Raw genomic sequence first — 10,457 nt, forward strand, 5'->3', positions numbered from 1 at the left:
AGAATGCAAAGAAACTGCTCTTGCCTTGATTGTTGACAATATCAAGACTGGACCAGCAGAAACACAGGAAAAAGACTGTTGAGCTTCACCAAGACAAAGCAGGACAGTCCTTTGAGATTCCTTCTTCATAGAAGAGTCTGTCAGATATTCTTCTAGACACAGAGGAAAACAATTGATGAACTTTGCCAATATGTGGTAGGACAGTACTTCAAATTCTGCTTCACTGAAAAGTTTGCCAAATATTCTAGACCTGTAGGCTGAAGATGATGTGCCAACATTACAGAGGAAATTTGGGTGACTGTCCAGGCAATCAGATGTCTCTTTTGTTAGGTAATATATCCTTCTGGGGTCTTTGATAGAGTTAAAGACTAAATAATTAGAGTTATGGTTTTCCTTTGATGTGGAATGTCCTTCTATATATGTGTTGCTTTTATTGGCTGATAAATAAAGCTGTTTTGGTCCATGACTTAGCAGAGTAAAGCCAGACAGGAAATCTGAACAGAGATACAGAGAAAGAGTAGGCAGAGTCAAGAAGATGCGATGTAGCCACCAAAGAAGAAAGATGCCAGAATATTACCGGTAAGTCGCAGCCTCATAGTGATAGAGAGATTAATAGAAATGTGTTATTTAAGATATAAGAGCTCACTAGGAATATATCCGAGCCATTGGCCAAACAGTGTTGTGTAGTAGGAAGCTGCGGGCCGCTTCCTGCCACCCAGCTCCCAGACGCCTGGCTAGCTTATGCCTCGAAATAACAACACACAAACTATATTCATTTAAACACTGCCTGGCCCATTTCTATTAATGTGTGTAGCACCGAGGTGCGCTTACCGAGAAGATTCTAGCCTACGTCCATCCTGGGTCGGAGCTTCATCATGTCTGCCTCAGAGAGCAGAGCTATGGTGTCTGTCTGAGGCATCTTACCTCACTTCCTCTTCCTCCCAGCATTCTGTTCTGTTTACTCCACCCACCTATGTTCTAACCTATCAGGGCCAAGCAGTTTCTTTATTAATTAACCAATGGCCTTCCTCCATCAGTGTTGTAATTAATATAGTTTCTATGTGATTATTCAGGTCTGGGTGGCTGGGAAACAAAAGTGCAGGCTTGTCTACATTCCTTAGTTATGATAGAAAGTAAATTAGGTATAAAATGTTGGAATCACTGAGACAAGATAGATAATGGCATATTTTCTCTGAATTTGCTAAATACAAATGGACTAAATATTGTGAATATAATTGTTACTTGATAACTGTTTTGTTGTTGTAGTTTTATTATGCTAAAGCTAAATCCTTTCTTTTGTATTTAGACTAAAAGGGGGAAATGTTGTGGAATATTAAAGATGTGTCACATTTGTTTATTCTGTGGAACATTCCTAATAAAAAAATAAATCTCTGTGTGTGTGATTATTTGGAAACTGGGTAGTGGGTGTCCCAAAGAGCCAAAGAGTAAAGAACAACCAACAACATAGTTTTCTGGTGGAAGCTCAGTTGCTGGAAAGGGACAGGAAGATGCAGAGGGCAAAGAGTTTGGGCAGTTGGAGGGTTGTCTGTGCTAATGTTCACAGGATTGGTGATCAGGCCAAACCAGCAATGTTGGGAGAGGAAACAGGGCTAAAGCATCTTGGTCTAGGGCAATAGTTCCCAAACTTGAGCACTCCTCAGATGGCACTGGAGCGTTTAAAGTGTCACTCCATCCTAGAGTTTCTGAATAGAGAATTTGAAGTGGACCAGAGTGTGTACATTCTGCGAGTTCCCAGGCTCTAAGGACCTGGGAACTTGGAAACTACTCAGTGTTTTGGGCTGCTTGTATACAAATCTTAACAGAAGGAATCTAGCACCCAAGCATCTGAAAACCCACCCATAAGGAAGGGCCAGTTTTGGTTTTTGCTTTTTAGGATTTTCTTTCTTTCCTTGCTTGTTTTTACAGGGCTGGGGATTAAACTCAGAGTTTCACACATAATAGGCAAATGCTTCACTGCTGAGTTATGAGCCTGATTCACTTAGTCTCTATTGTTAATTGACTGTCAATGTTTCAGATCGATACAAAAAGATTTCTAGAAAAAATGAAATAATTCATAGATCTAAACAATACAAGTTCTACTTGTTCCATTCCTTGGGCTTACTTTCAACTTTGGTACTATTTGTTATAGAGTAGTAACCATAAGTGCACATGCTAGCAGAGTCCTCAGACTTTGAGTGGCCCCAGGATAGAATCTCTACTTTACCCTCAGACCTATCACAAGGCAGACAAGGACACCAGTGTTTACCCTCTTCTCCCTCACCCCACCCCCAGCGACTTATCTCCCTGCCTTTTCTATCCACAGCCCTCAGACCTGGATGGACATTAGACCCTGTCCTTTATCTATGTAGTCTGCTTCAACAAGGGCCAGGGTTGGAGGATCTTCTGAAACATTTTCAAAGTAGTGCTCCTAGGGACAGCTGTTATTAGAGGCACCGTTTCCTCTTAGTTGGATCCCTGGCTGGAAAGTCAACAATGCTGGGTCTCATTTTAGATCTACATCTAACTAGCCAAGAGGCAAAATATTTCTCTGGGAGCCACTTTCCCTCTCTGGGAAGAGGACCAAAAGCCTCTCTCATTCCCACTGTGTCACCAGTGCTTTTCTGAAGATCTGGAAATGCATGGTGTTGGGGAATATTATTTTAAGGTGTGCTGCTTTTGTTTGGGCTATATTTGTTTAACTCTGAGAAGCTGTGATTCTTTGCCTGTCTAAGATACCTGTTGGTCTACTAAAGTGCTGAATGGCCAATAGCAAGTCAGGAGCAAGGATAGGTGGGATTGGCAGGCAGAGAGGATACACAGAAGGATAAACAGAAAGAAGAGATGCGCCAAGAGAACAGGAGGGGAGGACATCAGGGGCCAGCCACCCAGCCAGCCATGGAATAAGAAATAAAGAAAGGTATACAGAAATAGAGAAAGATAAAAGTGCAGAGGAGAAAAGTAGTCAGGACAATTTAAGTTAAGAAAAGCTGGCAAGAAATAAGCCAAGGCAAGGCCGGGCAATATAAGTAAAACTAAGCCTTCATGTATGTTTATTAGGTAGTAGGTGGGCGGGTCACCCAAAAAGGCCCAAAGAATAAAAAACAAACAAAAAAAAAACAAAAAAATCACACAATACATAGGACCTTGGACTCAGGCACTAATGGGTTTGTCAGGAGCCATAGTGAAAACTTCAGGCCCCAGGTTAAGCCGACACAGCTCAGAGGCCCCAATAGTATATGGATAGCTGTTATCCCTCTCTTCCAATGCACCCTGGCACCTCTGAGACCGCTTGCTAACTTGAGTTAGAACTGTCCTTTCCCTGAGGCTGTTACAGAATCCATGACCGTCAGACCCACACCTGGGTCATAGCCTTGCAGAAAGAAATTAATCTGAAGCAGCAGTACATCCTCCCAGTCAAACAGACCTGAGTCTGGTTTCAGTAGATACTCATGAGCCAGCACATGGTTCAGCAGAGAACTCACGGCCAAGCCTGACGATCCTGGTTCTATCCCTGGAATCCTCGTGCTGGGAGGCGAGAGCTGACTCCCACAAGTTGCCCTCCCATTTCCACAGGCACGCACTGGCACTTCAGCGATTATCCCTAGACTTCTATGACTGTAAACATCAAAGATAGACCAATGTCATTTCTAGTTCAGACCACCAGGAGCAGTTTGCCGGAGTGACCTCCTCTGTCCCACGCATTTCACCTTGCTTTCCCATGGACAGCCTGCCACAGTAGCAGCAGGCGGAAAGGCTATACCTGGGCCAGACACTGAGCTGACCGCTGAGCCCGAATTACAGTAGATACAGCCCTCCCCAGCTGTGTCTGCTTGTCCTGAAGCTTTGCGATGATCCCAAAGCTACACATTTATAACAGACATCTGTGCTTTGATTTCGAGAGGCTTTCTTGGCCTAGCTATTTAACAGCATGTTGCTGTCTTGGGATGCTGGGCAGTATCAGGATCTGTAGTTGCTGGCCATCCCCACAGTCACAGGGGAGCTGGCCAAGCTACAGCCCACGTCACTAAGCTATGTCTACTAGGTTAGGCATATTCATGCATTTTGAGTTGCAACAGTTTTATCAGGACATGATCACATGGGAAAAGCATCTGTTTTGTGATAGACAATATTACCAGCCCCGTTTTACATGGGGAATTGTGAGCCAGAGAAAGTAAGTCACCCACCTGAGGTTGAGATGAAAAGCAGACAGTGCTCTCATAGGCAATTTGACTCCAATCAGCTTCTATTGAGACCTACTATGTGCATGTGACAAAAATCACCACACAGAATCAATATATGGGAACATGTGTGGTAGTATTTATATTGTGTCCAAAAATCAATTTCCTGCTTTTCCCCAGAAGCCAACAGGGGGTGGGAAAGCCATCACAGGACTATTTGAATCTTGTTTGTCAATATTCTTTATACCTGCCAAAGAGAACATTCAGTGATCGTACAAGGAGACACTGCTCTGGGCACAATACCTCCTATTAGCGCTGAATCAATGGCTCCAGGCTTGGGGCAGGAGCATTGTGTCTTTTTTAAGGAAAGGAAAAGCTGTATCCTTTGAGGTTCATGAGCCTGCTGATCGGGTTTTCATCCTATTGTGAGGTGTGCAGCGTCCCTCCCGCCCCATGGCAATCCCACACATTACCCAGATGATGTGGACTTCGGGGAAAGAAAGACAAAGCTGTTGTGTGAGGCATGAGTCTCCCTTTGCTAACGGAGCAGGGGGTGGGAGGGGCCGGTCAGCAGGAGTGCTGGGCAGGGGAGGGCTAGTGCCCTCATTGCATAGCAAGCCCTGGGAAGCATGGTTGTTGTTTCTAGGGGCACCAAAGCACGGTGCTTTAGAGCACAGATTCCTGCCCAGAAGGGCTGGGATCAACTCCCACCACACAGGGGCTCTGTAACCTGGGGTTCATTGCCTAGTATCTCTGTGCCTCATTCCCTGGGTTATAAGAGAACTATGAGAGTTCACACAGCGCAGGCATCCTCCAATACAGAGGAAGACTGGATCCAGGACCTGCACGAGTACCAAATTACTTGGACGTTCAGGTGCCTCATATAAAATGCGGCCGTATTTAACATAGTTTTTACCCATGCACATCCTGCTGTATACTTCAAACCCTCTTTGAAGTGAAGTATCTATAAAGTGTACTCCACGAGTTCTGTGAGTAGCTTATATACTGTGCTGTGGGGGCTGATGGCAAGAACAGAACTCTGCACATTCAGGATCTGATGCGGTTCTTGTCATTTTCTTTTTGAGGTGTGGGGGACTGAACTTGGGGCTCCCTTTGTGGATATTACTGAACTGAGGCTGGTTGAGCACACAGATGTAGGACCCACAGATTCAGGTGACTTCGTGGCTGCAGGGACTGACACAAGGTCCAGCAAGGACCAGGTTTACACTAGCCATTACTACAAGTTCAGATGACTCACAAAGCCGAACGTCCAGAAATGCAGAAGTCGTGAAGCCGTATGGGATTTCACTTCCCCGCTAAACATACCACTTTCTAAAAATAGTGTTGTGGTGGCCTTCTGGAACACAAAGCACCAAGGTGACGCTCCCTTCTCTCATCCAATCCCATCCATCCTCCGGATCCCCTGGGATCCATGGCTGACTGTTCCAGCCCCAGAACCTCCATAGCCCAGCACAGCTGTTCTCTGATGACAGGGGAGCCATCCTGGCCCTTGCTTCTCCTCCTATCCCAGTGTATCCTCCTACATGACCCCATCTTCCCCTGAGCTGAGCCCACACACTGGGGTGCACACACTGGGGTGCATGTGACCACCGCTCATCTTCAGCACAGCTCCCAGGTGTGGCCTCCAGCGTTCGTTGGCCTCTTCTGACATTGGCCAGTGCTCTGCTGAAGCACAGCTCAGCATGACTCCTGTTCCTGATCTGCCCTCCTGCATCCTCCCTCCCTCCCCCACCCCACCGCTCTTGAGGCACCATGGCTTGTGAGAAACTGGGTACTTCTCACTCCAACTTAAGAATTAACACACTGGCCTCACTTGCCCTGGAAACCTCCCCTTCAAGGTTCCAACTGGAGTGAGGAACCACTAGGCCTAGGGCTTAGGAGTCCTGTGGGCCTTTACCTGACAGCTATCATTAAATACTCTATATTAAAATGTATAATATATATCATTAAATTTTTGGACAAAGAAACAGAAAGCTCAAAAGCACCATGAAAAAGTCACTGATAGAATTAGCTTCTTCTCTCATCATTGTGACCAAGCAACTGACCAAAAAAAAAAAAAAAAAAAAAAAAACCTTCCACAAGGGGTCTGCGTGTCTTAGGAGATACAGCCCCGTGGGTGGCCATGGCCTCTTCAGTGGTGGTGGGAGCTTGCAGGGGAGTTGGTTCACATCTTGGCAGATCAGGAAACAGAGTGCTTGGACAGGAACAGCTTAGGCAGAAGCAGAGAGTTCAGGGTAGAAGCAGGGCCAGAAGTGGGACGAGACTCTATTCCTCAAACTCCAGCCCACTGCCTCATCTCCATCTGTCACACTTCCCATACCAGAAGCTCCAGAACCTCTCAAGATAAAATCACTAGCCTGGGAGCCGTGTTTAGACACTGGAATCTGAGAGGACACTTCAGAACGTAACAGGAGGTTTGCACAGTCCAGAGTTAGGCAAACCTAACAATATGGGTCTGTTGTTTTGAGAGACACGTTAGACATATGAGCTCAGCTACACCCACAGAGAGGAACAGTCACTACCACCCCCAGCTGGTAACACTAAGTGTGGAGTCCCCACTTTGTAATTTCGACACATAGGTCTGTGAAGTAGATGGGCATAGATCCTGGTCACGGGAGACATTATGTATCAACTGGGCAAGGCTGTGATGATGTCCTGTTATCTGACTGAAATACCTCATGAGATGCTATAATGAAGGTATGGTCTGGATGTGACTTAACATCTCAGTCAGTCTCTTTCAGGAAAGCCGATTATTCTCCTTAATGCAGATGGAATTCATGTAGTCAGTTAAAGGGTTAAGAGCAAGCACCGAGGCTTTCCCAAAGGAGGAAGCATTGGGTCTTGAGACTTCCCCATGGAGGCTCTGGTCTGCTCATCAGCTCTCCTGTACATCACCCCACCTGTGTATTCGCCCCCTTAATCATGAGCTCTTCTGTTCATCAGCCCACCTCTGCATCATCAGTGCCGGTGCTATCAGCCCTACCACACATTAGACTTCCTGGCCTGTCTGGCCGGTCCTGCAGATTGCAGATTCATCATTGCAACCACAACTGTTACTTGAATACTGCCCTAACGGAGCTCAGACTTGCCATATTCTATAACAGCTTGAGCTAATCCATTTGAAACTCTATCTATCTATCTATCTATCTATCTATCTATCTATCTATCTATCTAATTATCTATCTCTCATCTTTATACCTACTTACCTATCTCTGCCTGTCTATCCATCATCTGTCTATCTTACTGGTTCTATTTCTCTGGAGAATTCTGAGTCTGTGAAAAGCAAAATGTCAGGGCTGCTCTGAGACCCTTTGATGGAGCTACAGCAGACGAGAGATCAAAAGAAAAGAAGGAATGGCCACATTGCCACAGGGGCTCTGATCATTTTGCTGCACTCTTTTCTATTGCAATAGGCACCCTGCAGCACTCCGCTAACAGGGGAGCACATTACAACACCTTCTATGGCCTGCTCTGCAGACCCTGTGCTGACCCCAGATAGATCGGTCCCCCAGCCAGAGCAAGTAGATCCTGTGCCTGGCAGAGGCAAGGTCATAGACAGCAGAACCAAGAACAGCCTGTGAGGAGAAACGGGGCATTGAGCCAACAGGAAGAGGTCAGTCTAGTGGCTAAGTTTTCTCACAGCAAGAGTGGCTGCACCCTGTTTGCAGTTGAGGAGTTTGGAGAGGGAGGGAGTCCATGTGTAGGCTTATGTAAGCCATGGAGAAAAGATATGTTTGGCATCTAGAAGCTGGAACTCTACTCAGAGGTGACCATGAGAACACGAACTTCCTGGAATATGTAACAGTTTGGCCTTCCCCCTGGGAGGCAGGATAGCATGCTCGCAGAAACTTGAGTTAAATCCCGAGGGACAGCTGCCGCCACATTCTAAGAGATACAGATGGGAGAAGTTACGAGAAAGAAATTTCACAGAGCAAGAACATGACAGTCCCCTTGCAAGAGCCGTCTCATGGAAGACTGGATGTAGTGTAAGCACAGTGCTCTGCTCAGGCCGTTCTTGGAGCTCTGGTCACTTCCTTGACCCTGGCTTACTTCTAGCCGTCGATATTGTTGATACTTTTACCTGTCTTGGGAAGGTAGGCAAGGTGAATCAAGGGGTATTAGCTCTACCCTCATAGCCTCCCTGTCCCCTAAATGTCCTTTTCAGAACTGTGCTGGGAGGAGAGCAGAGTGCAGAGAAGGGTAGGCTGCTCTTGACTGACAGGTTGTTCAGGTCAAGAAAATGAAGTATCATTTCCACCAGTCAGGGGACCATGGCGAGGCTCCATGTATCTAAGAGGCTACCAGCCCTCAGCCAGAGCAGGGCCAAGTGGCAACCAGAGGGACACTGGGAAGAGAGGTTAGAGCCTTGAGAACCCCAAATTCTTCAGCCTCTTCCAGGACCTAGGGCATTACAAGGCAGGCATTGGACAGATGAGAAACCTGAGACCCTGAAGCGAGAGCCACTTTCCAAGGGATGCAGGGAATAAACTGTTGAAAGGACTGGAATCCTTCATTCCTGGCATCCTCTGGGCCAAGTGGAATAGGCAGCGAAAAAATCTCCCAAGCTGCTGGCCTTCTGTCTCGAAAAACCAAAAAAAAAAAAAAAAAAAAAATCTTGCCGGCTACTAGTACAGCACACTGCTGTGGCATGCTAGTTCATATCATCTCTCCATCAGACTGGGCAGTTTATGATGATTACAGACATTTCTTGGATCTGGTAACTAGGAAATTCAAGGTTGAGGGACTCCCCCCACCCCCGTCTTCATATGCAAAGGATATTACATGGGAGAAAGTGAGGGAGCTTGTAAGCTCAGATCTCTCATCTCAAAGCCACCAGTACCAACATGGGGGTCCATCTTCATGACCTCATCTAACTCTAATGATCTCCCAAAAGCTGCCCTCTAAATAACCCCAGTGCACAGATATGGGGATTATCTTAGCTAGGATCTCTATTGCTGCAATAAAGCACTATAGGTTTATTTCATCTTACAGGTTGTAATTCCATCATTCAGAGACGTCAAGGCAGGAACCTGGAGGCAGGAACTCATCCATAGACCTTGAGGAATGCTACTTACTGGCTTGTCCCTCATGGCTTCCTCAGACTGCTTTCAGATAGCATCCAGCCCCATCTGCCAAGGGGTGGTACCACTCACAGGAGCTGAGCCCTCCCACATCAATCGCCAATCAAGACTTGCCTCCGGGTCAAGCCTAGGAAGGTATTTTTCTCAATTAAGATTCCTTCTTCCCAGATGACCCTAACCTATGTCAAGCTGACATGAAAACTGGCCAGCATAATTAAGTTTCCAATACACGAACGGTGGGTACACAATCAAAACACCGCATGGTGACTGGCTTCTTTCCTTTGACATTCTCCTTTGTTCTCCATCATCCAAGAAGAGTGCAGCCTTCCAAACACAGGCAACTACTGGTGATTGGTTTTGCTCTTTTGGATATTTACTCATTTTGGACTTTGGAGGCCTACCACCCAGCACCCATGATGGAGGAGTTAATTTCATTGGTTAAATAAAGAAACTGCCTTAACCCTTTAATAGGACAGAAAATTAGGTAGGCAGAGTGGACAGAAAATTAGGTAGGCGGAGTAAACAGAACAGAATGCTGGGAGAAAGAAGCCGAGTCAGGAAGTCGCCATGATTCTCCCACTCCAGACAGACGCAGGTTAAGATCTTTCCTGGTAAGCCAGCTCATGGTGCTACACAAAATATTAAAAATGGGTTAGATCAATATGTAAGAGCTAGCCAATAAGAGGCTGAAACTAATGGGCTAGACAGTGTTCAAAAGAATACAGTTTCCGTGTAATTATTTCGGGGCATAAGCTAGCCATGCGGGCGGCTGGGTGCCAGGGACGCAGCCCTGCCACTCTTATTACAACACACCCAAATAAATCATACATGGGGACTTATCATTACTTATAAACACCCGGCCTTGATTTGGCTTGTTTCTCACCAGCTTCTCTTAAATTATCCCATCTATCTTTGGCCTCAGGGCTTTTATCTTTCTCTATTCCTGTATATCTTTTCTTTCCTTCTTTCTCCATGTCTGGCTGGGTGACTGGGTGGCTGGGTGACTGACCCCTGAAGTTCTCCTCCTTCCTCTCTAATTCCCAGATCCCTTTTCTCTCCCTGATTTCTCCTCATATTTATCCTCTCTGCCTTCCAACCCCATTTATTTCTCTCTCCTGCCTCACTATTGGCTGTTCAGCTCTTTATTAGACCATCAGGTGTTTAAGACAGACACATT

Source organism: Chionomys nivalis, chromosome 1 (assembly GCF_950005125.1).
Source record: "Chionomys nivalis chromosome 1, mChiNiv1.1, whole genome shotgun sequence".
NCBI classification, from domain to species: Eukaryota; Metazoa; Chordata; class Mammalia; order Rodentia; family Cricetidae; genus Chionomys; species Chionomys nivalis.